At 29.1% G+C, this 25,033-nt stretch overlaps 1 protein-coding gene across 1 annotated transcript in view; it reads left to right on the top strand.

Moving 5' to 3' along the window:
- The window catches only part of LOC142328146 (uncharacterized), a 646,852-nt gene that overhangs the window by 383,586 nt on the left and 238,233 nt on the right, over nt 1–25,033 (top strand). The gene's annotated exons all lie outside the window — the stretch shown is intronic.

The raw sequence follows: 25,033 nt of genomic DNA, 5'->3' as shown, positions 1-25,033 counted from the left end.
ATCAGTTTGACTAATTTTCTTTAATTTTTTATTGTTTTCATTTAATTAATTTTCTATGAGAATTTCTTGGTTGGTTATTTTCATTAACACTAGATACTTCATTAAAAGATAAGAAGAAATTTTTTTATCCGTGAAAAGTATATGATTAATCCATTTAATCATTACATTATCAATTTTATTTTTTATTTAATATAATGAAGTAATTTTAGAAATTACAATGTGTTCCAAAGGTAATGATCTCCATGAACATCCAGATATATTTGTTTGTGTTTCTTCTTATTCTCGAAGACTCTCTTAAGATGTTCATCTGCAATATTCTTGTTGAAATCTCGGATAGAAGTTTGAAGTTCTTGAAGGCTATATGGATTTCCAAGGTAAACATTACTGTTTGCATAACTCAAAGTAAAAACCCGAAGAACGAGATAGTTACAAGCCTTTAGAAATGATTCGAGCTCAGAAAACTTGCAATAACTTCATGAAATGCCTAGCTGTATGAGCGGTCGCACTGTGTTGTTGAATCCAAGATTAATTTCGTCCTAGGTTAGCTCTCCGATGAACTGATGAATGATTTCACAATAACGAGCTGAATTTATTGTTTCTGCAAAGAATATCAACAGACTATTTTATCCTGGATATTGTAACCATTTCACGTACGGCGTGTGTGTTGATGGAAGACCATAAACTTGAATTCTGTGCATGGACATACCCAGATAAATTTCTCTCTCTTTATTTCTGTTTAGCCTCCGGAATCACCGTAATATATTACTTCAGAGGATTATATGTATGAATGTAAATGAAGTGTAGTCTTGTACAGTCTCTGGTCAACCGTTCCTTAGATGTGTGGTTAATTGAAACCCAAACACCAAAGAACACCGGTATCCACGATCTATTAATCAAATCCGTATAAAAGTAACTAACTGCCTTTACTAGGATTTGAACCTTAGGACTCTCGACTTCGAAATTAGCTGAGCTTAACCACTAGACCAACCCGGGGGGTACCCAGATAAGTCTAACCATACCTTAATGGTAAGTACATATATTCCAAAATATTATAATCAGAATTGTCCGCTAAGAATTATTGATACCGTTCACTGTATTTAATTCGATTTCCACAGACCGGTAAAAATGTTTTGAATAGTTTTCACTTTATATGGAATGAGACTGAACTTCTTACGAAGTTCAGTCTCATTCCATAAGTGCAGTTGTAACACCGATGTTTTTTTTTGTCCACCGTTTCGGTGTACTTAGAAATCTAACGGACGAATAGTCTTTTAACTGGCTGTAATTACTCACCGTGCTCGTGGAAAATGTATTCTACGAAAAATATTCTCTTCTAAAGTTAACATTATTCTGAGCGCATACGAAGAGATACGGTCTCTATCGTTCAAATGCGATGAACACGCAATTAACAGCAAAGAACCTAATAATTGTCTCATCTCAAGATCACCAGCCTGACTGTCTCGTGAAAGCGAATTGAACACAACGCAGAATTAACAACCTTTGCAGAAAATATTACTTGAAAGAAATACAATCCTTCAACATATAATCGTGTTTATGTAGGTGAATAGTAGTTCATTTCGAAAGCACTGTATTATGTGAAAATAGGATTGGATTATTTAAGGTCGAAAAATAATATATACACAAAATGTAATGGAAGTAAAAAACAGAGCTAAATACAAATTTTTTTTTAGACTATATATTTATTTACTTTCTACTAGAAGGAAATATGTTTTTGTTATTTATGTATTCTTTAAGGTGAAGAAATATTTTATAAACTTATTTATTTTTAAAATATAAAGCCTATGCAATACAAGTAGGCCCTACCACAAGATATTAACCTATATCGAAACTTTATTATTGTTATGAAGAAATCATGGAGCATAGCCAAGTTTTTACAAAAATAGGGTTATATAAATTATGAAACAAATGCATCCTACTTAGAAAAATTGTATTTAGGCTATATATTTTTTATAGAGTTGCTGTAGTATTGTTTTGAATTATAGTTTTGTTTTACTTTAAAATTGGTACTAACCATTTGTAAATTTTATTTAGTTCTTTACTTTGTATTATAATGGAATTCTAATTTTGAAATTATGATAATAAAACGTGTTCTTGATTTTTATTTGAATCTTGAATATCATGCGTGTTTTATGAATTACTAGCAGACCCGGCAATGATTCGCTATTGCTAGATTTGAGGATATATATAAATCAAATGAACTATTAAAGGTTTGATAAAATATTAAAAATGAAAATTACGGAACTTTACAAAATTTATCCTTTTTACCTTTATCCCAATTTTTATTTTTCGCCCTTTTACTTTTACCCTTTTCCCTATTTCCCTTTACCCCTATTTTCCTTTCACTATTTCCCGATTTTTCTATTTTTCCTTTTTACCGCGCATAAATCGGTCCAGTAAGTTTTTAGTCTATAGTGGACACACAGAAGAAGAAAGTGTCAAGAAATATCTTGACACCGGTGTCACCTAGCGGGTATAGTTTTTGCAAAAATTTTTCTTTTCGCGTATCTAAAGTACGGTATATTCTGAAAATGAGCCAAATCGGTCGATAAATACAGTTTTTATAAATATCTCAACCCCAGCGCCACTTAGAGGGTCCACTTTTTACAAAAAAAAATTATTTTCAAGTAACTGATATTCTGCATATAAGCCAAGTTGTTCCATATATGCAACTTTTCAAAATATCTCGACCCTAGCGCCATCTAGCGGGTCCAACCAATTCAGAAACCTTCGCAGGCATGCGCATAACAGCTCACCAAAGTTACATCGCAATCAGATGAATGGTATAGGAACGCATACGGGACAAATAAACATTCAGTTTTTATATATATACTAGCTGACCCGGCAATGCTTCGCTATTGCTAGATTTGAGTATATATATATATATATATATATATATATACACACTCAAATCTGTGAAATACTCCGTGTATTTCACGGTATTACACTCAGTGTATATATCTATATATACACTGGGTTATATATTCTATATATATATATATATATATATAGATTAAATAAAAACAAATGAAAGTTTGATAAAAATTAAAAAAATGAACATTACGAACTCCACAAAATGTAACCTTCCCTTTCTTGCCTTTTTCCCTTCTTCCTATCTTCCCTTCTTCATATCTTCCCTTCTTCATATCTTCCTTTTTCATATCTTCCTTTTTTTACTTTTCCCTCTTACCCTTCTTCTCATTTTACATTTTCCTTTCTTCCCTTAATTCTTTCTCCCTATTTCCTTATTTTCCTTTTCCCATTTTTTGCAAAATATTTCTTTTCACCTAACTAATATGTATTCTGAATATGAACCAAGTCGGACCTTAAATACAATTTTTCCAAATATTTCAACCTCAGTGCTATCTAGCGGGTCCAGTTTTTGCAGAAGTATTTCTTTCCATGTAAATAACACATATTATGGATGTGAGTCCAATCGGACCATAAATACAATTTTTGCGAAACATCTCGATTCCAGCGCCACCTATCCGATACATTTTTTGCAAAAATATTTCTTATTACGTAACTAATATTTCTGAATATGTGCCAAGTCGGATCATAAATACAATTTTCCAAAATATATCGACCCCCAGTGCTACCTAGCGGGTCCAAACTAATTCAGAAACCTTTGCGGGCGTGCGCACAACAACTCACCAAAGTTTCAATCGGATGAATGGTATAGAAACGCATTCGTCACAAACAAACATTTATTTTTATTATAGATTTATACTTGCCCGGCAATGCTTCGCTATTGTTAGATTTGAATATATATATATATAGAGCTTAAATGAATACAACTGAAACTCTGATAAAACATTAAAAATCCGAACATTACGGAATTCCCAAAATTTAACCTTTCATTTATCCTTTTCTCTCTTCTCCCTGTTTCCCCTTTTCACCATTTCTTTTTCCCCTATTTACCCTTTCCTCTTTCTCCTATTTCTTTTCACTTTTTCTCTTTTTCCCGTTTTCCTTATTTTTATTTTTTCCCTACTTCCCTTTCTCCCTTTTCCCGCACATAAATCAGTTTAGTAGTTTTTTATTTATAACTGACACACATACCAACATTACCTTTTATATATATAGAATAAGAAACTCTGTATATTTGTTTGTTTCGTAAATATCTCGATTCGATGTAATTTTTCAGTTGATTAGGGTATAAAATACAGGCTTTACACATAAATTTCTCTTTAATGTATATGTGAAGCTTATAAAACAAATCTATTTCTTAAACAAATCTACAGATGGAATATTTGTATGCACATGATTTGAATTTTTATTACATGAAACCTAGTTAATTACAGAAAAAAATTGATAAAAGAAATAGTGAACCTTTTAAAAACCTCTTCACATCGCTTACCTAAGTGCATATCCGTACAAACTTTTACTAAATTCTAATCTTATTTAGAACTTAAGGAAAGTGGTATTATAGGTGTTGATAAGGACAAAATTTTAACAAACTTTTTAAATTCCTATAGGTAGTTAGGTATCTATCTGAATTTTTAATAAATATTTTGTAAAAGATCGATTTTTGGTCGAAACATTGTTCTATCTTATCTCAATTACATTCGATTTATTTAAAACATCATATTTTATCTTTCTTAATTCAGGTCCCTGGCATTACTGTCTCCATTCTCCTTCATTTACTTTTAACCTGTTTGCTTTCATCCCTTTTTAAATGGCCTTTAATCTTTAATATATTCCAATCTCTCTTTTTTCACATTCTGCTAATTCTTCTAGCATACTTTATTCAACCCTTTCTCCTCTTAGGATATGTCTCACACAGTTATCTTTCCTATTCTGAATTGTTCTCAATTATTCTCCAGATTAATTCTTCATATTTTCACCTCTAATCTTTTTTTTATTTTTTAATTCAAATGCATCATTTCTCGTACTTTGTCTCTTTGTTTTTTTCAAATCTGTAACTCCATTTTACTACATAATAATTGTTTCTTTCTGTTTTAGTGCTAAAGATAACTTCGTTTTCAGTTTTTGAATTTTATGTTAATATTGTATCTGTGATGTTTTGTTTGTTAAATTCTTCCTCCTGTCATATGACTTTTAATCGGTATGAGATTTTGTTGTTGTTCGAGCAATGTTTGAGCGATTATGATTCATCGGGTTGTTTAATTTTTAAAACTCCCGCCTAATTTTTGTTTATATATATTGGATTAAACCGACTTGAGATTTTTATGTTCGTTTTTATTGTTTAAAAGAAACTAAACGAAGTAAATTTGTACGTTACTTCATATATTACCATGAAAAGAATTTCCTTGAAATAATTATATTTATTGTATATGTTTTGTATGAACTGAAGGAAGTACCGCTCGTTTTCTTGACAGGAAAAAACAAACAAGACTAATAATGCCCTTCTGGCAGCATAATATATAGTTTTCATTAGTAAAAATAAAAAAAAACAGTTTTCCTCAGTCGTCATTTAAATAAAATATGAACGTAAGTAGAAGAATATATATCGATACATGACTCAAGAGAATATAAATAACGCTGGAACCGGTTCTAGTTATTATATGTTATTTGTTATATATAAATTTTATAATTGATTTGCAGGTAACTGATATTTATTTAAAGAAACATTACATTAAATGGGAAGATATTTATTTAAGGTTAATAATATGGGTGCTAAGTTGCATTTCATTTTTAAATAATACAGTTCATTTATTCATTTTTATAATACTGTATAATGTATTAGCCGGTCGACAAATTAAATTTCAATATGTTTTTATTCAAGAGTAGAGAAATGATTTAATATAATTTTATCCTTTTTGTTTGCATAATATTGGCTGTCTAGTAACTCTTCAAAATCTTCCACAGGAGTAAAATTTGTCAATTTATTTATTCGTTAAAATAATACGTTAAATACAGAGTGATTCAGGAGGAAAGGGAAAAACGTTGGGAACTGATCCTAGAGCTTGAAATAAGGGGAAACGTTCATACAAATTTTCCAAGTTGTCTTCATATAAATGATGTCGGAAAACGCTTTGTTATCGGATACGGCTAGCGAAAAATTTCGCTCGTATTTCAGTTTTCCCGGTGAAAGAGGTCATACTGAAATTTTTAAGCATTATATAAGGGGTAAACTAATGGTATCTTATATTTTTGACCTGAAAAATCGAATAAAATTCATAACATTTTTCTATTAAGTTTTTTTATTCTGTTTTATTTTTAACAATAAAAGCTATTTTTTTTTCATAAGCTTTATTACATAAATTTTCTCAGAATTAAATTTTCTAAGTTTTGATAATAAAATTTACACATTTTCCGTCATTTAAAATATTATTGTACTTCAAACCTATAAACAGTGTTTTTCGTCAAGGAATTTTACTTACGATGGAAATGACGGAAGATACAGTTCTGGGACCTGTTCTATTAGATTTTTCAGGTCAAAAAACATCGAAACCATCATTTTACATCTTAGACGCCTTAAAAATTTCATTACGACCACATTTCACCAGGGAAATCCCGGCGAAATTTTTCGCTAGCTGCAACTTGATAACAAAAGCATTTTCGGACATATTGTTTGTATGAACGTTTTTACTTATTTCAAGCTCTAGGATCAGTTTTTACATTAAAACTGATCCTTTCCTTCTTCACTATTTACATTAAACAATTCATCATTTATATTGTTTCAATTTATATTGAAATTCCAATAATATTTTCTCAATTTATATTGTTTGTTTTAGTTAAAATTCTAACAGAAAAACTCTTACTAGTGAGGTATTATCAATTTGGTTTTGATTTTATCAAGCAGTTTAATTTGCTAAGCAACATGTAATTATAATTATTAGTTTTAATTCTAGAATTAACTATAGAACAGTTCATTTCTTTAATTAACTTTTGTATAAATCGTATATACTAATTTTCAATACGTTGTAGATTGAAATCAATTTGAGCAGTAATGCAGTTTTTCTTCCCTTTTCAAATGGTTTCTTTATAGATAAAACATGCGAATATTATCATCATTTGGTTTCCTCTCAGCCAGGTTTATTTGTACCATGTCCGTCAACATTCTCTTCTACCCTCGCTAATTTTTTTAATCCCTAATTGTTGCCATCCCCCTTTTTCCGGCTTCTCTTTCTTCTATCTTCTTTTAATCCTTCTAGCACCGTTTTAATTATTCCTTCACCTCTCATATGTCTTGCCAATTAGTTTTTTACTCTAGATTTTCCTGGTTAAGCTTCTAATTCGTTTACGTTCTTCTTTTTCTTTTTACTTTCTGTCCATTTAATCTTTTCCAACTTCCTCCATGCTTATATGTCAAACTTTATTTTCCCTTTTTTGTTGGTATCCGTGTAAAATCCTTACAGAATCCTGATCCAGGTATAACACCCGTTAATTGGACGATTCTTCAGCTCTAACACTATTTTACTACCTAATAACTATTTCTTTCTGTTAAATACTTTCTTGAACGTCGTTATTCTTGTTTTGATTACATTCATACTTTTGCTGTTTTCTTAATTCTTTTTTTTTAATGTTGATATTCGCTGGGATAATGTATCCTACCTTCATTACACATTCATTTACATTAGATTCTCTCTCATAATATATTCGAGTTTTGAAATCATCTATTGCTATTGCTATTGCTAATTGCCTATTGCTATTGCGTCTTCTATTGTTAACATATAAATAACATGTGTCTTCAACATAATAATACTAGGTAAAAGTTTGGAGATTTTTAAAGTAAATTAATCCTTAATCAAACTCAATTGTCATTTCAGTGGTAATTTCATTTTTTCCCCTTACATCAATTTGGTATTTCAGGATAAACATACATTTGTACATGTGTGTATACATACCGCTTCTTTTTCTCATTCTCTTAAAAAGGTAGTCGCATTCCACTACTAGCAACAGATTTTCTGTTTTTAGTCGTCTATAATATGTCCTATAATATTTATAATTATGTCCTATTATATTTATAATTATAATATTTATAATATTTTATAAATATGTCCTATTAAAAAAAACCTTTTATTGTTTTCTTACTAACATGTTTTATTTTCTTTACAGGTAAGGAATCAAATTATTATTATCTTTCATGATTTTCATTTTATTATTATGGTAAGTACTAGTAATATAATTATTATTTTGTATTCTTAGTAATAAATGGATAAAAAGGCTTGTCTCTTGAGTAAAATGGTAATTCTGAAGAGTACAACGTTATTGAGGAAACTGTTTGTCTGATACGGACTAATATGAGTAATATTATCAGATTTTTATAGCCTTAGTCAGTCACTGGTTTATTCTTCGATAACCAGTCCCTGGTAATTCCCAGCGCATGCGTGACTGTCACACTTGTCTGATTGGTTATTTTTTGATAACTATTCCTCCTCCATAAATAAAGAGTTTCTTTATACCAAATTTATTTCCTGTTCAATTTTTAATTCATAGATTTTTCTTTTAATGTTAATATATATATTTAAGTATCGTTTTCGTTTGATTTCTATGATTTGTTAGATTTTTCTTTTAATTTCATATACAAGAAGGTGGTATTATTGGAAAAAAGTAGATCTTACCGCCAAAAAAAATTAATTGAAAGAAATACATTTTTGAATCTTATCCTTTTAAATATAGATAAATTTTAAATAAGTTTTAAATAACCAGTTTTTCAGAGAACGTTTTAAGAGAACTAAGAATCTATTTAAGAGCTGGATTTTTAATCATTATTCAGTTTATGCCAAATATATTTTATTAAGAATTTTTTTTTTTAAGGACTTTTTCTCCTTTTAAAAATGCCCATTCATAAATGTATTGAAAAACTAACGAATTGCATATAAAATATGCTAATACTAGCTACTACTAATACTAACACCATAAAATATCAACTTTTTAACGTTTAATTGTAAATATATAAAGAATTAAATTTTTGTTTAGGATAATTTTTTGAGGAACTATATTCTACCTCTTTTCTTTTGAAAATATAAAGAAACCAACAGCAATTTATTAGTAATTTATATGTAAGAAACTATTTTCTTACCTAGATGACAACCTAATGATTTTCTAACCCAGTCTTATATTACTGGATAGTATTATTTCATAATAATATATACATTGCTTTAAATTCTACTCAAATAGTTCAATGTTCACTTACCTTCAACAAAGTATATTTGAATTAATAAAAGATGTACTTCCGCTGAGAAGATTGTCCGCATTATGAATGTTGCTGAACAACTTAAGGATAGTCCTGAAGAACTAAAAAGAGCAAAAAAAGCAGTACTATTGAAAATGGCTGGCTCATTTTTGAATAGTTATTATAAATTGATACGTATATTACACTTTGGTCTAGTGTACTGTTTCTAAATAAAATTCGAATATTCCTAACTTTTCTTTGATTTATTCAGTTTATCTTAGTAATTTCACTACAAGTTTTGTTTTAAAATGTTACACGTTTATTACCCATTTAACAATGTTGCTACTAGAAATTCTGCACAGTAGCGACCGAAGTTTTGGGAAAATTTAGTACTTTTTAACAGGATCTGAATATTCGAACGAAAATCGCAAATATCTCGTAAACCGTCGATCTGAAAGATTTTTTCGACCACCCCCCTCGAAAATACCCTATCCGACGAACCACTGGTACTCGTCGGATACCCCGGGGCGCCGTTCGGAAATTGGGGAGAGTGCGATGCGGAGTCACTGTAATATCTCGGCAACCGCTCGTCCGCTTTTCACGATTTAAATAGCGTTTCTAGGACGGTATCTCAGAATGGATTTGACAACAAGCTTTGATAATGATATGTGAGATTATGTGAAAGTCATAGCTTCAAATTAAAAATTTAATGTTTGCCAATTTTTTCTTATAGTCTATAGAATGGGGTGCTATAATTTACACCGCAATCTTTTAAGATATAAATATACAAAAGTAGTTTGTATATTTTAACTTGATAATATGTTTTCACCGCCAGCACATGCGACTCTCTCCGGAAAAGGGAGCGCATCCTCCAAACACTAGGGTCCCCGAAAGGCGCATTCCTGTTAGGCCGGAAGGTTCTAGCACCGAAAGGACTTCAGGGAACCGACTAAACTGGAATCACGCCGGGAGAACGAAGCTCATACGGGGCTAGTCTCCCACGGTCAGCCGCGGTCTAAAGGATCGGAACGCTGCAAATAATTCCGTCCATAAATGAAACAAAATAAATATAACCACCACGAAATAAATAATTACTCGACCGATAAAATAAGGACATAGCAGCAAGGATCTTTTGTCCGGGTACTACGATTAGTAGGGAGATACAAATTCTCCCGGTATTGTTACGTTCCGTTCTGTTTCGTTGATAATATGCGTACCATCATATTAAGTTTGTACGATGCGTTGTTTAGCGGACAAATTTTTATAGAACCTTTTCTGTCTACCATTATCAGCGGAATAGTTTGATCTGAATGATATATATCTGCTGTAAAAGTTGAAGGTAATTTAAAAATTTAGTCACGAATCCAAAAAGAAAAAAACACTTTTCTTTCTTTTTTTGTAACTTCATTGGAATCAAAAATTATCATCATCAACAGTTTTTTAAATTTAATTAAAAGTAAATTTCATTAAAAATAATTGTTTTTTTTTATTTGTATGTGTTTGTTTTTACATTATTTTAAAAATAGAATATAAAATCTCTCACTATATTAATAAAATAAAGGTGGGAAATAAAAATACGGAATGATAATAATAATATATATCTTCTCTTACACGAATATAAATAATACCGGTGTAATTCTGGCGAAACTGCATTTAAATCGGTGTTACTAATTGCGAAACGAGACTTGCTATTAGTGTCAAGATATGTAGGTATAGTTTAATACCTACTATAAAGAACTGTTGCTACTACTGTGACTATGAACGTATAATGAAATCGTCTGAGAATTCACTTGCGAAAATGTAATAGAATGAAATGAAATTTAATGTAATAAAACTGAATAAAAAATAAAGAAACAAATAAAAATAACAAATGATATCGTAGTCTAATATTATTACTGTTTTTTTTTTGTTTTTTTTTTTTTTTACTTTATTATTTCTATGTGAGTAAATACATTTAATTCTTTGTGAGAAATAATTTTTTTTTGTAAACAGTATAGTTCCTTCATATATCGGCTACATTTCGTTATGCGTTTTATTTTTGTTTCAATATTTCACTATTGTCATTAATATTATCGTGACTCAACACCATAAAAGATTTTTTTACCCTTTATGTTATATATATTTATACTGTAGTGCCTCTTTTTGTTTAAAATGTAATAATAATAAAGTGTAAATATTATTATATTAGCACCTTTTCTTAATGTAAATAAAAATACCTGTTCTGAATTTGAAGAGATTTCAATTTAAAAAAGATGTATATTTCTAGAAGAGAGTATAAAAGTTGCATTTCATTCTTATTTAATATCCTACACTCTTCTTAATGCATACCGTATTTATTTTAATAAATATTTTCATCTAAATATAGAATAACAAATATATTTTTTCTGCATGTAAAACATGATATTTTATTTCAACAATTGTTTTTCTTTTGTTTCTTTAAAATTCCTAAGAGAAATTAAGTTTATAGATGTAAATCTAAACCTTGATAAATTTAGTGAGCATTTGACGTAAATATATGACTAGTTTTTCTTGCTGAATTGAAGAGGAGTATATAATACATTTTTTCAGTACAGAAAGAGTTACATTAATCTGTTGCTTTTAACTGTTTATCCGTCGTTCCAATATTTGTAAGATATTTGACCTGATACAAGAGATATCTATCTATTTGTTTTCTCTGAAAGTAGTGTTGTTCATATAACCCACCGGGTTGTCTAGTGGTGAACGCGTCTTCCCAAATCAGCTGATTTGGAAGTCGAAAGTTCCAGCGTTCAAATCCTAGTAGTTATTTTTACACGGATTTGAATACTAGATCGTGGATACCGGTGTTCTTTGGTGGTTGGTTTCAATTAACCACACATCTCAGGAATGGTCGAACTGAGACTGTACAAGACTACACTTTCATTTACACTCATACATATCATCCTTATTCATCCTCTGAAGTATTATCTGAACGGTAATTGCCGGAGGCTATGCAGGAGAGCGAAAAAAAGTAATGTTCATTTAAAACTCAGTCCCTGTGGTGAACAGAGTGAAAGCATCATTTTAGGAATAAATATCACTTGCATTGCGGTGAGCTTGTCCAGATTATATGCAACTGTGTGTGTAGAACGTCTTGGAAAAACACTTTACCTAATTACCCTGGCACGGGGGTTTGTTATCCTAAAGGATATATCATTTTTGGAAATGATTTGTTCCTGAAAGGTTTCATTTGAATTATTTTATATGATTTATGACCATTGATTCACGGTTCCTTAACATATTCAATTAACTACTAAGTTTTGTTAAGAATTTGGTACTGCTTTGTTTTTTCTCAAAGTTTTCCTAGATCTTTCTATTTCGAAGTTTATTAATTGTCATAATTTTTCTGCAACGCTAAATATATAAAATATTATATTTCATTTTCCCTTTTCTGTCGAAAATTTTTTGCTGGCAGGAGATGTAAATTCCAGAAAGTTATTTTGGAATTTCTTTTTACGTTATAAATCTTTTCGACTTACGTTTCCTTTATATAATAAAACTGACAACAAGGTTGTAATACATGGTATATGAAAGTAAACCAAAAATATTGTAAATTCAACAAAAAAAAATCGATTTTTTAAACTTTGATCGTTTTTACTGCTCACAAATATTGCCCCCAATTTTTTTGGATCATTTTTTTTTCGATTTTTGGAGGAGGATAATTTGTAGTCAAAAGTTATTTAAATGGTAAAATAAGCATGCACGAATGTATTGAAAATTTTTGAAAAAATTAACCCCAAAAATTTATTCTACCCACCCCCTGAAGATATTGATCTCAAATTTTACCATAAATTGCCCTACATACACAAGACTGTACAAAATCAGTTTATCCAGTCAAAAGTTATTAAGTTTCAAACACGCCAACATATGTACGTACGAACATTAACCTCCACTTTTTTCTTTTTTTGCGGTCCCTGTATGATGAATTTAAAATCGAGAAAAGAAAAAAAAACATACCCAATCGTTTTGATTGATTACCATACTTTCCTTCTTGTATCGTAGATCTAGATTTACGATGCAAGGAAAGTAAGTTATAAAATAAATTTTAGTATTGTATTTTATATTTTATTTAAATAATTTAAGCGTCTGAAAAGATGCCATGCCTAACCGGGATTCGAACCCGGGACAGGTTTTGTTTCAGTGTATTATGGATAGATTTTGATTTTTAAGAATGTGATAAATCAAATTTTGAATTTCCACTTTTGATTTAAATAATATTTTTTATGGTTCTGATATGATAGCTTTTTAAATATTAAAGAATTGTAATACTTTTTATGGTATTTTTAAAGAATATTGGGTTATAAATAATATATTGTTAGTAAATCAGATCATCCGGAAATTAAATTGAGAATAATGATGATGGGTTCATGTATTTTAAAGGTTATTAGGTTTAATTAACATTAGTAATTATTCAATGACCGTATTTGAAATTAACTAAGCGGTAATAGCTATTATAAATTATCTATTAGAAATCATTAATATAATCAACTATTTTAGTTATTACTAGATCCATACATACCGTAGGTTAATTTACTCTTAATTCTATTAACTGTTAATTAATGTTAGTATATATGGTCACTGTTTAGAAAATATTTCTCTTAGTGCTTCCATTATATAATTTTTTTTACTATGATAATTTGTTTTTTTAATTTTTCATTGATTTGTTTATTATCGTACATTTTTACCAATTTTTGAAATAAAAAAAAAATTTTTTTTTTTCTTTATTTTTTTTTCTTTTAGTTTTGAGGTTTGAGGGGTACGGAAATACTATTCACCTGAAATGTAATTTCCTATACAATATATATATATATATATATATGTATGTATAAAATTTGTGGCTCGAAAATCTCCAAAACTATTATATCAATTGAGATTTAAATATGCTATATTAATTTAAAATTTTATGTAGATTAGTTGAGTCGTTCGTGAGTTACACTCAGTTTAAGGTCGTAAAGAAATTGTTACCTCAATTTGAGGTTTTTTTTCACCTCCTCCCCCGGGCCGAATCCACATAAAGCATAAACACAAGCCGGAAGAGTGTCCATTACTCTAACGATCTACCCGCCTACCGGCTGTAATGTTTTCTATTCTCATCGAGAATGTTTTCTATTAGATTACCTTAATTGTTTAGAAATAAAAAAAAGTTATTCAATAACAACAAAATACGGGTTTGATTTTTTTTTATTGGGATAGTAGAAAGACTTGTTTTCTATTCGTTGCTTTCTAACACAGTAGTAGTCAGTAGAATCTTTTTTAAGTTGTATGATATTCATTCATTATAAATGGTAGAGTTACAGTAGAGTTACTCTGATTTGAATCTGAATCAAGAAAAGTAGTTACAGCATAATTATCTTCAAAAAAGAAAAGTGAAAAAATTCAATTTTTTTTCAGTTATTTCATCAGTTTGATTTGCTTTTTCGTTACTTTTCATTTTATTGTACGATTAATTGTTTTGTTTGTTCAAAACTTCATATATAAAGACACTTTGTTCTTTTAATAAAAATCTGAGTATCTTATCGACCGATTTATTTTTATAATTTTTCCTTTAACCAAATTTCATTGTAAAAAATCTTCATTTTGCGCCGATTTTATTTTAACAATGCATATGTTTGCTAGCACCGAAACTCTTCTTTGTTTATCTTTACTTTGCTTTTCCTTATTTAATTTTACCACCAAATAACAGAAGCTCTGAAATCTATTATTTATTTTCCTGCCTTAACTTTCTTTCTGGAACTTTTTTTGAAAATTTTCTGTACCTTAATTTTACTTAATTATTTTTTTTTTGTTTTTATACCGACTTTCACAGTTTGTTCTTTTATCTTCCGTCGAAGAGATTTGGCAGGTTTTTCAAAGAAAAGGCCTACTATTTGATTTTAATCTTCTATAGAAAATATAGTTTGGTTTGTAGTGTGTGCAAAATATCAAACCTTTTGACTTTCGGAAAAAAGAAACTTCTAGTTAAAAAAGCAGGCGTCACAAAGATTAATTAGTTACATCCATTGATTACGATAATCAATCAATAATATCCATTAATTTTTTTTGACTCATCTGTAGTTTTTCTCGTTCAAAATGCGTACTTTATACTTCATTAGTTTAACTTGTTATCTATAACAATTTAATGGATGTCAAAAAAAAAAATTATAATAGGGAACCGTTTATAAGAAAACATTTTGTTGAAATTTTTTTATTAGTCGTCAATCAAAAATCTCCCCTCAAATCAATACTTTAAAAAAAAATTACAATTAAATTTATAATTTATTTTATTTATAATATATTTCATTTCTAAAGATATAATTGATTTATAATCTAATATAATTAATTTATAAAATTATGGGTTTTATTTACTTTTGTTGTTATGTAGGTTTTATTTTTATTTATTTGGTTTTTTTTTTTTTTGAAAGGAGGAAATAGATATTACAGATTACAGTTTTGAAAGATTGCATTACTACCCTACATTCAGTAGACTTACGGTCAATGACAATAATACAATGGACTTTCAAAATACGTAGTACACAATACAATCATCCAACCATAAATAAAGAAGACAAGCATTTTATATATATATGTAGGGGGTATAAAATATACTGTACAATCTTTGAGCATTATATAGCAGGGTAAAATGAAAGTTGTCCCTGGTCGTTTCCTTTTACATTATAGAAATGTATAACGCGAAGAAAAAGAAAGAATGAAAAATAAGTAGGTCAATTTTCCAAAAATATTTAGTTGTAGGATAAAAGAAATAAAAGTAGAAGACATACTTCATTTTTATTAGCATGAAAGGACAGGGAAACTATATTTTAAAAATAGGTCCTTAGAATAATAGCAATTTTTTTTATTAAAGTTTTGTATTGATTTTTAAGTAATTGTTCCATTTTATGTTAAATTGATAACTATCTAAACATTTGCTTTTTAATAAAATAAAAATGTAATTTGCTTTTTAGCAATAAAAATGTAGGGCCCCAATATTGGAGTAAATTTTTTATCTACATAAGTAGAGAAAGTATTTTACATGTGTGTAGCGATAGAAACAATTTTTTTTCTTATTAAGATTTTTTTTTCTTAAATTTAGACCTACTTTTTAAAATAGAGAAGCTGAAAAGAGTAAGAGAAAATATAAAAATTCTAACTTGAATTACGTCTTAGACCTAATGATAACAGAAACTGGTAAAAATTTGTGTTACGTATGATGATCTACTGATGATTTATATTTTCTAGAACAGGTATATATATTTTGTATGATTTGTACAGATTTTTCTACGCATCAAAAATAAGATGCTAATTCTTCATCTCGTTACCAAATATTAATTTCGAATTAATTTGTGGAAGATTTAACTACGTTTTAACTTACGTAAGATTTTTCTACATTCGACCGTTGGAATAATCGTTTTACTAAGTAGAATATTCAATAATAGTTCTAAAGATAATGAAGCATTGACCAGTGATTCCTAAACTGTCCGCGCCGGTGCCTCTTCATAGGGACACCGCGAAATATTGTTAAAGTAAAAAAATAATGAAGGTACACGAGTTTTATTTATTTTTATCTCTTACTTAGTAGTCATACTTTTACTTAGGGTAGGGTGCCAAAAAAAAATTTTAATTGAAAAAGGGCGCTGCGACTCGGAAAAGTTTGGAAACCACTGATCTAAACGATATATTTACGTCGTACGTTTTTCATATTTATCACTCTATTTTTTATGGATTATTTTGTACAAAAAATAAGAGATGCTGTAAATAATTTAATTTCTTCTTGTTTTTCTATTCTTTGAAAATATTGATCATTTTGAATACACATATGCTTAGTTAAATTAAGAATAACAAACAAGAGATATTCAAGAATAATAATATTTACAATTACACGTTCATAAGATGCTTTTGATAAAAAAGTAAATAATAATTTAACAAAACTGCTAACATTAATGTTTCGGAAGTAATAAACCTGAACCAGATCATAAAAACAATAAAAATGTAATAATTGATCTTATTGAAATATAAATTAAGAAATTTCTACAAGATATTATTCATGTCAGTTTGGTTACAGCGTATTCAGTTATGGTAGTGAGAAACATGAAAGCTGAAATCTTCTCCTTCCATCCAATTTCATCGATTGATTTTTTTTCTTTAAAATTTCTTACAAACACTACGTTTTAATCTTAATAATTTTATTTAAACAATTTTTGTTTTAAGATCGACAGGTTAGTATCGACCTTTGATTCAAACTTTTTTTGTGTTAAGATCGACAGGTTAATTGACCTTTGATAACTTTTACTGAATAAAGTACAAAATGACGTTAATTTTATTTAATCTTAATTTTGCTGTATTATGACGTTCGTTAGTTTACTTTTTTTCTGATTGTCAGTTTTATATTTTATAATTCTTGATAAATAAATTGATAACTTTTGTATACATTTTGGATAAAAGTTTTCTACGCTTAAGGGAATCGGGTGTTATTAACACTTTGTAAATAAATATATTATATATATTATTGTTAACAAAAAGATTCGTTTTCTATCTGAATTTTAAATCTGTGTTTGGTGAAGGAATTAAAGATTAATTGTAAAATTAAACTTTGATAAGTCTTTCAGGACGACATAATTTTTTAAGTAGACTAATTTTCTACGTTCTTTAGTTGCTTAGACGTGTTTTATTAATTTTTATTTGGCCTTAATATATAGCATTGCAAGTTTTATTTTTATTACTTCGTTCTGCCTTGTTTTTTTTAGTACTAAAGAATGAAAGTCAAGTTAAAATAATTCGTTATTAAATTATTTATAAATGTAATTCGGTTGAGTAAGATATTTAATCTGAAAATAAAAATTTCCTTCCACTAATTAACAAAAAAATATCCAGATTGTTTGTTATTTTAAATATGTTTACCTATATAATTAACTTTGTGTTTGTATGATTAGCGTTAATTCAACCGTTCACCACCAGTACCGACTAGGAAATTGGAGGATGGTTAAGGTATGAAATGGTCATGGGGTAGAAATCTATTATTAATTAATTAATTCTACAATAATACAGTACAATAATAATAATAGTTTGTGCTATTATTATGTGCAGTACGATAATAATAACATATAGCTTGTGTTGACAGTATGTGATCACTGTAATGTGCTATATATTGTTAGTAGGTTCTAATTAACCACGCTGCATTGCATTATAACAGAATTTCAATACTGGATTAAGTAGTTTCATTAAGTTAATTACGTGTTATATATATTCCTAAGATTATAATTTTAATAATTTTGGTCTAAATCATTAATTTATTGTAAAAAAATACTTACTATAAAAAAGAAGTAGAGTAGTTGTAACTTAATGTATTTACTGGACAATGAATAAATTAGTTTTAAATACAATATAGCTAAAATTGTGTTAGTACAGATTCATCTCATGAAGAAATGAAAAGAATTTTAGGAAATATTCTGATGGTATAGATGTAAAAAAAATTCATCTAAACATGGGTTCGGAAAAGCTTCTTTTCGGCGAAAAATTTTTCATTGAATTTTCTCGAAGGATAAAATGAAAACAATCTAAAATTCTTGAAACTTAAATTAAGATCTGAAAAATTAAACATGTCCCAGGAATTGTATCTGTAGTAATTGTTTCCCAAAACAGTAAACTTTAACGAGATTTGTTGACAGTTTAATTCTGGGGAAATTTATTTAAGTATCGACAATTGAACACGAAGAAAAATATAAGAAATTTTAATTTTAATTCGGGTAGGCCTAAAATTTAGTAATTTAAAAAAAATAAGAAAAGGAACTAGTGTTTGACATCGAAAAATAAAAAAATATTTATCTTCTGAAGTAATACCTGAACGGTAATTCCCGGAAGCTAAACAGAAAAAAGCTTTTGTAATCTAAATGATTATAAATTTAGATACATTATACATAAGATCTTTATCGAGTGGACCGATATTTTTCGATATATTTTTTATTCTTTAGAGAACGTTACTCTTGTTTTCCATTGTTAGATAATTTTCATATAATTAAATGGAAAACTTTTTATAACGAAACTTAATTCGTAATCTAAATGATTATACATTTAGATACATTATACATAAGATCTTTATCGAAAAATTAATTCGTCAAACGAATATTAACATTGAAGCTCTATGACAGAATTGTATGAAATACAACGTCATACTAATATTCAACGTATTTTTACATGAAAATCCAAGAAAATTAGTAAGGAAACTAAGGATAAACAACAAATATTTATGCGTATAAATGAAATGTCTTGTACATTCTCAGGTCGAGCATTTCTGAAATGTTTGGTTAATTGAAACCCAACCACCAAAGAATACAAGTATCCACGATGTAGAATTTTTTAATATACAATTATACATTTTTTTTTAAATAAATGATTTTAAGGTAAAATCGAATATATTTAAAATGTACTTACTTTAGTTTACATATTTCATTATACAATAATTAATACGGTTAGAGTTTTCAATCGCTTGGTGGAAATTAACCTTCGTGAAATGATTATTTTTCATATAACCTAAATAAAATGAGTAATTTAAAATTTTATATGTTTTTAGATATGCATTGGTAACGTTACTGATTAAATAAAGGCGATAATTATTGAAACAATCAATTAGTTACAATTTAAAAAAAAGAGAAAGAAAAAAAAGATCTACCTATATCGGTACATGTTCATTTAAAGAAAAGAATGATGTGATGACATGACGTTACGGGGTTGTTGAATTTGCACACGTATTTTAATTCTTATTAGAGCTGGCAGGGTGCTAGATTGCGCGGTTCGCTATCTGTTCCATAATAGCTCGTACAGAGTACAGACCTTGGCACACAATGCAGACTTTCGCTTTCCCTGCAGCGCAGCACAGACCTGCATCTGATGTAACCGGCGACCTAGATTTCCACCCACCTCACCCCCGCCACTTCCTGACAGCACCTAACAGAGGTCATTCTTATAAAATCAAATAAAGAATATAAATACAAACCTTCCTGGAATTACGAATTATTATTATTACTATTATTATTTATAATATATATTTTCATGGCCTTTAAACTTCATTTGTAGACTTAATCGTTTAAACTAACAAGCTTTTTTTTCAATTTATTTTAGATAAAAGAAAGTATTTACAAAACTAGTTTTTAACTAATAATTATATATTTGTAATCTACGAAATCAAGTTATTAAATTTATGTCTTCTTTCGTTATATATATATTATATACAACGATATTAAATTTCATCCACAGTAACCATTAAAATATACATTTACGAAATCATTCTGAAATAGTTGTTTGCAAAAAAAAATTAATCCTCTATTAAAAATGAAATATTGTAGTAATTTTCTGGTGAAATTTTGTTATTATAATTTTTTTAATGATAAAAAAATTACATTTCTTATGTTTGCAGTTTTAGTAATGAAACAAATGTATATTCAACTTTTTTTGTTTCTGTTTCAGTATTATGCAAATTATATTTTTTATATCTTCCATGTATTCATTTTTACTTAAAAAATATTTTTTTGGTTGTTGACTTATATCTGTTAATACGAACATAATATGAGATTAAAAAAGGAGTCTTTTCCTGTTGTTCCTCCCATGGATCAACCCAGTAATTTAATGCATAAATTTACTTTTGTTCCTAATCTGATGACATATTAATTTTTCCCTAATAGTGAATAGAAGTCACCTTATAATATAAAAAAAAATTCTAAAACCTCTTAGAACAGTTGTTAATAATTATTGAATGTATACTGAAAACGGAAATAATCCATTAAAGGTTTAGTTTTCCGCAATAAAATTGCATTAATGTTATCCTTTTGATTATTTCCATTATGTATAATGGATATGACGTACATAAAAAAAAATCTGCGTTAATAGTGGTATTATTTATAATTGTTTTCTCTGAAATTAATGATGTACATTATACAGTTATGGTGAATAGTAAAAAATAAATAAAAATAATCTGAATAGAAGGAGCTTTCTTGGTTACGGAATCTAATGTACATTAATCGAATATTTAGATATCCTGATCGTTTTCTGAAATCGATTATATATAAACACATTTTCACAATAAAAAGGGATGATTAAGTACAGGCACCAATCAGAGTTGTTTTCTCTGAAATTAATGATGTTCATTAAACGATTTAGTCCCTGTGATGAAGTGTAGTGCTAGTAGGACTGAATATCGTCTACATCTTTGTAAGCTTGGAATCATGATATAATCTAATTTGTTCAACCCCTATTGTGTGTTATCATTTAGAAATCGACCTTGTCAATCCAATCACCTTATTATATGCGACTTTGTCAGTCTTCATCAGGTGTTCCAGTAATTCTAATATGCGGAGTCTTCTTTAATTTTCAGTCTTATAGGAAATATTATGGAATCTATTATAGAATAATTTTTTTTTAATTTTAAATTGCTTCGCTTTATTGGATTTTTAAATTATTGAATTGATAATGATTGAGTGATTGATAATTATTGATTGATAATGATTGAGTTTAACGGATTATTGTATAACATGTTTTATTGTCGTATGAGTTAAAAAAAAAACGGGAAAATAAAGCCATTAACATATTACTTGCATATTTTAGAATATTTTATTGTCCATTCTGATAAGATTTAATTTTTTTAACAATTCATAATTACCATACATATTACCATACTATCTTATTCTACATGGCTTCTTGGAAGGACTTTCAGGTAAAATATAACCAGAAGTTGTCTTGAAACTTCCTCACGGCTCTGTTTTGGAGCCTGTCTGGCTCTTCAACTTTACTGTAGACCTACTTATAGACCAGATAGTAACTGTTGCTTCCTTTGCTGATGACACGGCTACTTTGGTAGCCTATGTCAACGCAGCTATAATATCAAATAACCTACATACAGTCAGGTAGAGGTCAGAGCTACAACACAAGGAAGGAAATACTACCTCTATGTCTGTAAAAATTGCCAAAACATATTTACAGTCGGCGCTTTACACCTCAGTAAGAGTATTTAAGTTGTCACCAAAGTGACATCGATGTAACTTTTCCGCAGTCCTTAAGAGGAAGTTGGCGGATGTTCTGCAACATTGAATCAAGTAGAGGTTTCTGGCTTCCACGAACTGTTCGAGATCAGCGCCTCTAGAATCAGTGAGTGGTGAGCCTCAGGCGGAAGACTTGGCTAACGCCAAGTCTTGGTGCCAGAGTGCTGGTACCCGGGAGACCGACCAGAATCCTACCCAAATTCGCCAGCAAATCAATACTCCATCCAACGTGGAAGTATTCCGACACCAGTACAATATCGACCGTACACTTCGTGACTCGTACGACGGTGAATTGCTCATCCGACCTCTGGGGCACCCAAAAGACACCCAACGAATCTGAGCCAACCACGACCGCGGAAAGCGGCCGTGGATGCGAGAATGAATCGCATCCACTTCGTGGAAGCTGACCGACCACTCAGCCCCCGACCGCCTGCGGACCAATAGAACCAGAGGTTGTACTCCTCAAGAAGCCTCATGGCTTCACTGGAGGCCGCCCGAGAATGATGTAGGAGGCCTTAGGCGCAAGCGTTCGACATGGTGGAATCCGTCCTCAAAGGCTTTCCCAAATTCAGGCGTCACCATAAGCTGTATTCTTTCCAGCTATCGCTCGAGCAATCTCAGAGACCTATATTGCCTACCCCCGACCCGGTGTCGCAATGCTGCCTTTCACCAAGGTACAGGTGGCGCACATGCCTGTGCCCCGGAAGAGCGCAGTGACCACATATCTCCAATTGCGCTCTGCAGCAGAGAAAGGTATGACCAAAGCCCTGACACTTGAAGCATTTGGCGACTTCTATATGGTCGACAACCCTGCATGACAACCACCCGAAAAACAGACGTCCACTGGCCACTAAGACCTGCCCTCTAAAACCCAGTTGGGGTTTCCTTCTTTCCCAGCTGCTGAATCACCTTCTTTCCCCTAAGGAAGTCCTCAACAGCAATGTCCAAGATAGGATTTTGACCGTGCACGGCCCTGAGGATTTCGGACTTCTCTACCCTTGTTACCCTCACGAAATTAAGAAATTATTTATTTTATAATACGAATAAATCTGAGCGTTATTTCTCTGCATATATTTTTCAAGACTTGCACAAAAAAAATTAAAAAGATAATAATTAAATCAACTTGAAGAATAACGATATGAAATAAAAAAAAAAATATTAAAAATATTACTTAATTTTTGTTTCGGAATTTTGAAACATATGCCACATTAATGGTTAATAATTTTTAGTGGTAATTTATATTTATTTCAACAAAATTTACAAAAAATAGAAATTTGATTAAATTTATGTTGATTTTTTAATATTTTTTATTACTCTATTTTTATTATTTTATTCTACAGAGAATATTTCTGGTTAAAATAAGAAATATTTTAATACTTTAACTTTTTGTATGCTGCGACGATCGTAAAATTTTGTCACGTAACGTAATAATAATTTGTAGTGATGTGATAAATTTACTCCCCAATTTTTTTTGCGTAATGTGATAATAAAATACTTTATTAACTAAAGTTGTTATATTGTTGTACATTGAAAGATTTAGTTTCTCTTTTTTTTATTAATTTTTTTTTATTGTGAAAACTTTGCCAAATTTAGATTCTTCTCTTAAGTTATACGGAATGTGACCTACTTTTTGTTTGTTGTTTTTATACGTGTTTTTCTACATTTATCACAAAAAAAAATTGTTTCATTTATTTACCTGTTATTCATTTAGACTACACATTATATAATTTTTTTTATGAATTTTCCTTTAGAATCTGATATTATGAAACGTTTATAAACTATTACTTGCTGGATTTTTTCTCTCAATGATTAAAATTATGTAACCTATTTTGAATAACCTAAATTAGTTTTCTTATTTTCGTTTTTATAAAATCCACTGATCTGAGTGTACTAATTGTCGCATTTTGCAATTGTAAAATCTTATATAGAATTGTCTTCGTCAATTTGTTTAGTGATCGAAGCTATCAGACATCTTGATACTTTTTTATACGCGTAATTACGACTTAATCCTGTATATCCGATTTCAAAATTTTCTTTCCTTAGAACTCTCGAACGCTTTAACCGATTTTCATCAAGAACAATAGTTTTATACAGATTTTAAAAAAAAGAAACTGTGAAATATCTCTAATTCGGAAAATTGTTTAAAACCAAATAGAGGAATATGGAGTAAAAGGGTTAGGGTTTGAACAACAGTTTTCAAAAATAGCTTATAAATAATAACGATAATAGTAATAACACCTGACAATGGAATAAATATCAGATACCAGTTGTTATTCTTAAAAATGTAAACCTGAACATATTTTGTAAGGATTTCGTAACAATATCAAGTCTTAAAAATTATTATATGTTCCTTGAGAGTATGACAAAACGTAATAACACATTAAAAATGATAAACGATTTGCTTGCAGTGTACATAGAAATTGTTCTTCAAGAGAACATTTCTTGGCTCTTGGCTAATTATGTGCAGCTTTTCAAGGTGTTGTATATATGATACTTATTAAAAATAACTCATATCTTCAGTTTATTTTTAATCTCTTTGTTGCAGTAATAGCCCGTCTCAATCGGAGGTGGGATTAGTCTTACGTTAAAAAAATTGAAATTTTTCCGTTAAAAAAAGCTTCATTGAAGCTTGTATAGTCAGTTTAATAGAAATAACCATTTATTTACATGTACTTGTAAATATTAACAAAAAAAGAAGCACAGTTTGATAACATATATATATATATATATTTAAAAAATTATTTTAAGATAAATAGTTCGAAATCGGTACTTAAAAAACTATCATAATTATCTTTTTTTTTCTTTTGCATGAGAATGCAAAGTTTCCTTTGTAACGTGTGAAAAATTCTTGACCGAGATTCGAACCCGGGACCTCCGGATGAAAGGCCGAGACGCTACCATATTTAAA

This window comes from Lycorma delicatula, chromosome 7 (assembly GCF_047948215.1).
Source record: "Lycorma delicatula isolate Av1 chromosome 7, ASM4794821v1, whole genome shotgun sequence".
NCBI lineage: Eukaryota > Metazoa > Arthropoda > Insecta > Hemiptera > Fulgoridae > Lycorma > Lycorma delicatula.
This window is presented reverse-complemented; position numbering and strand designations above follow the sequence as displayed.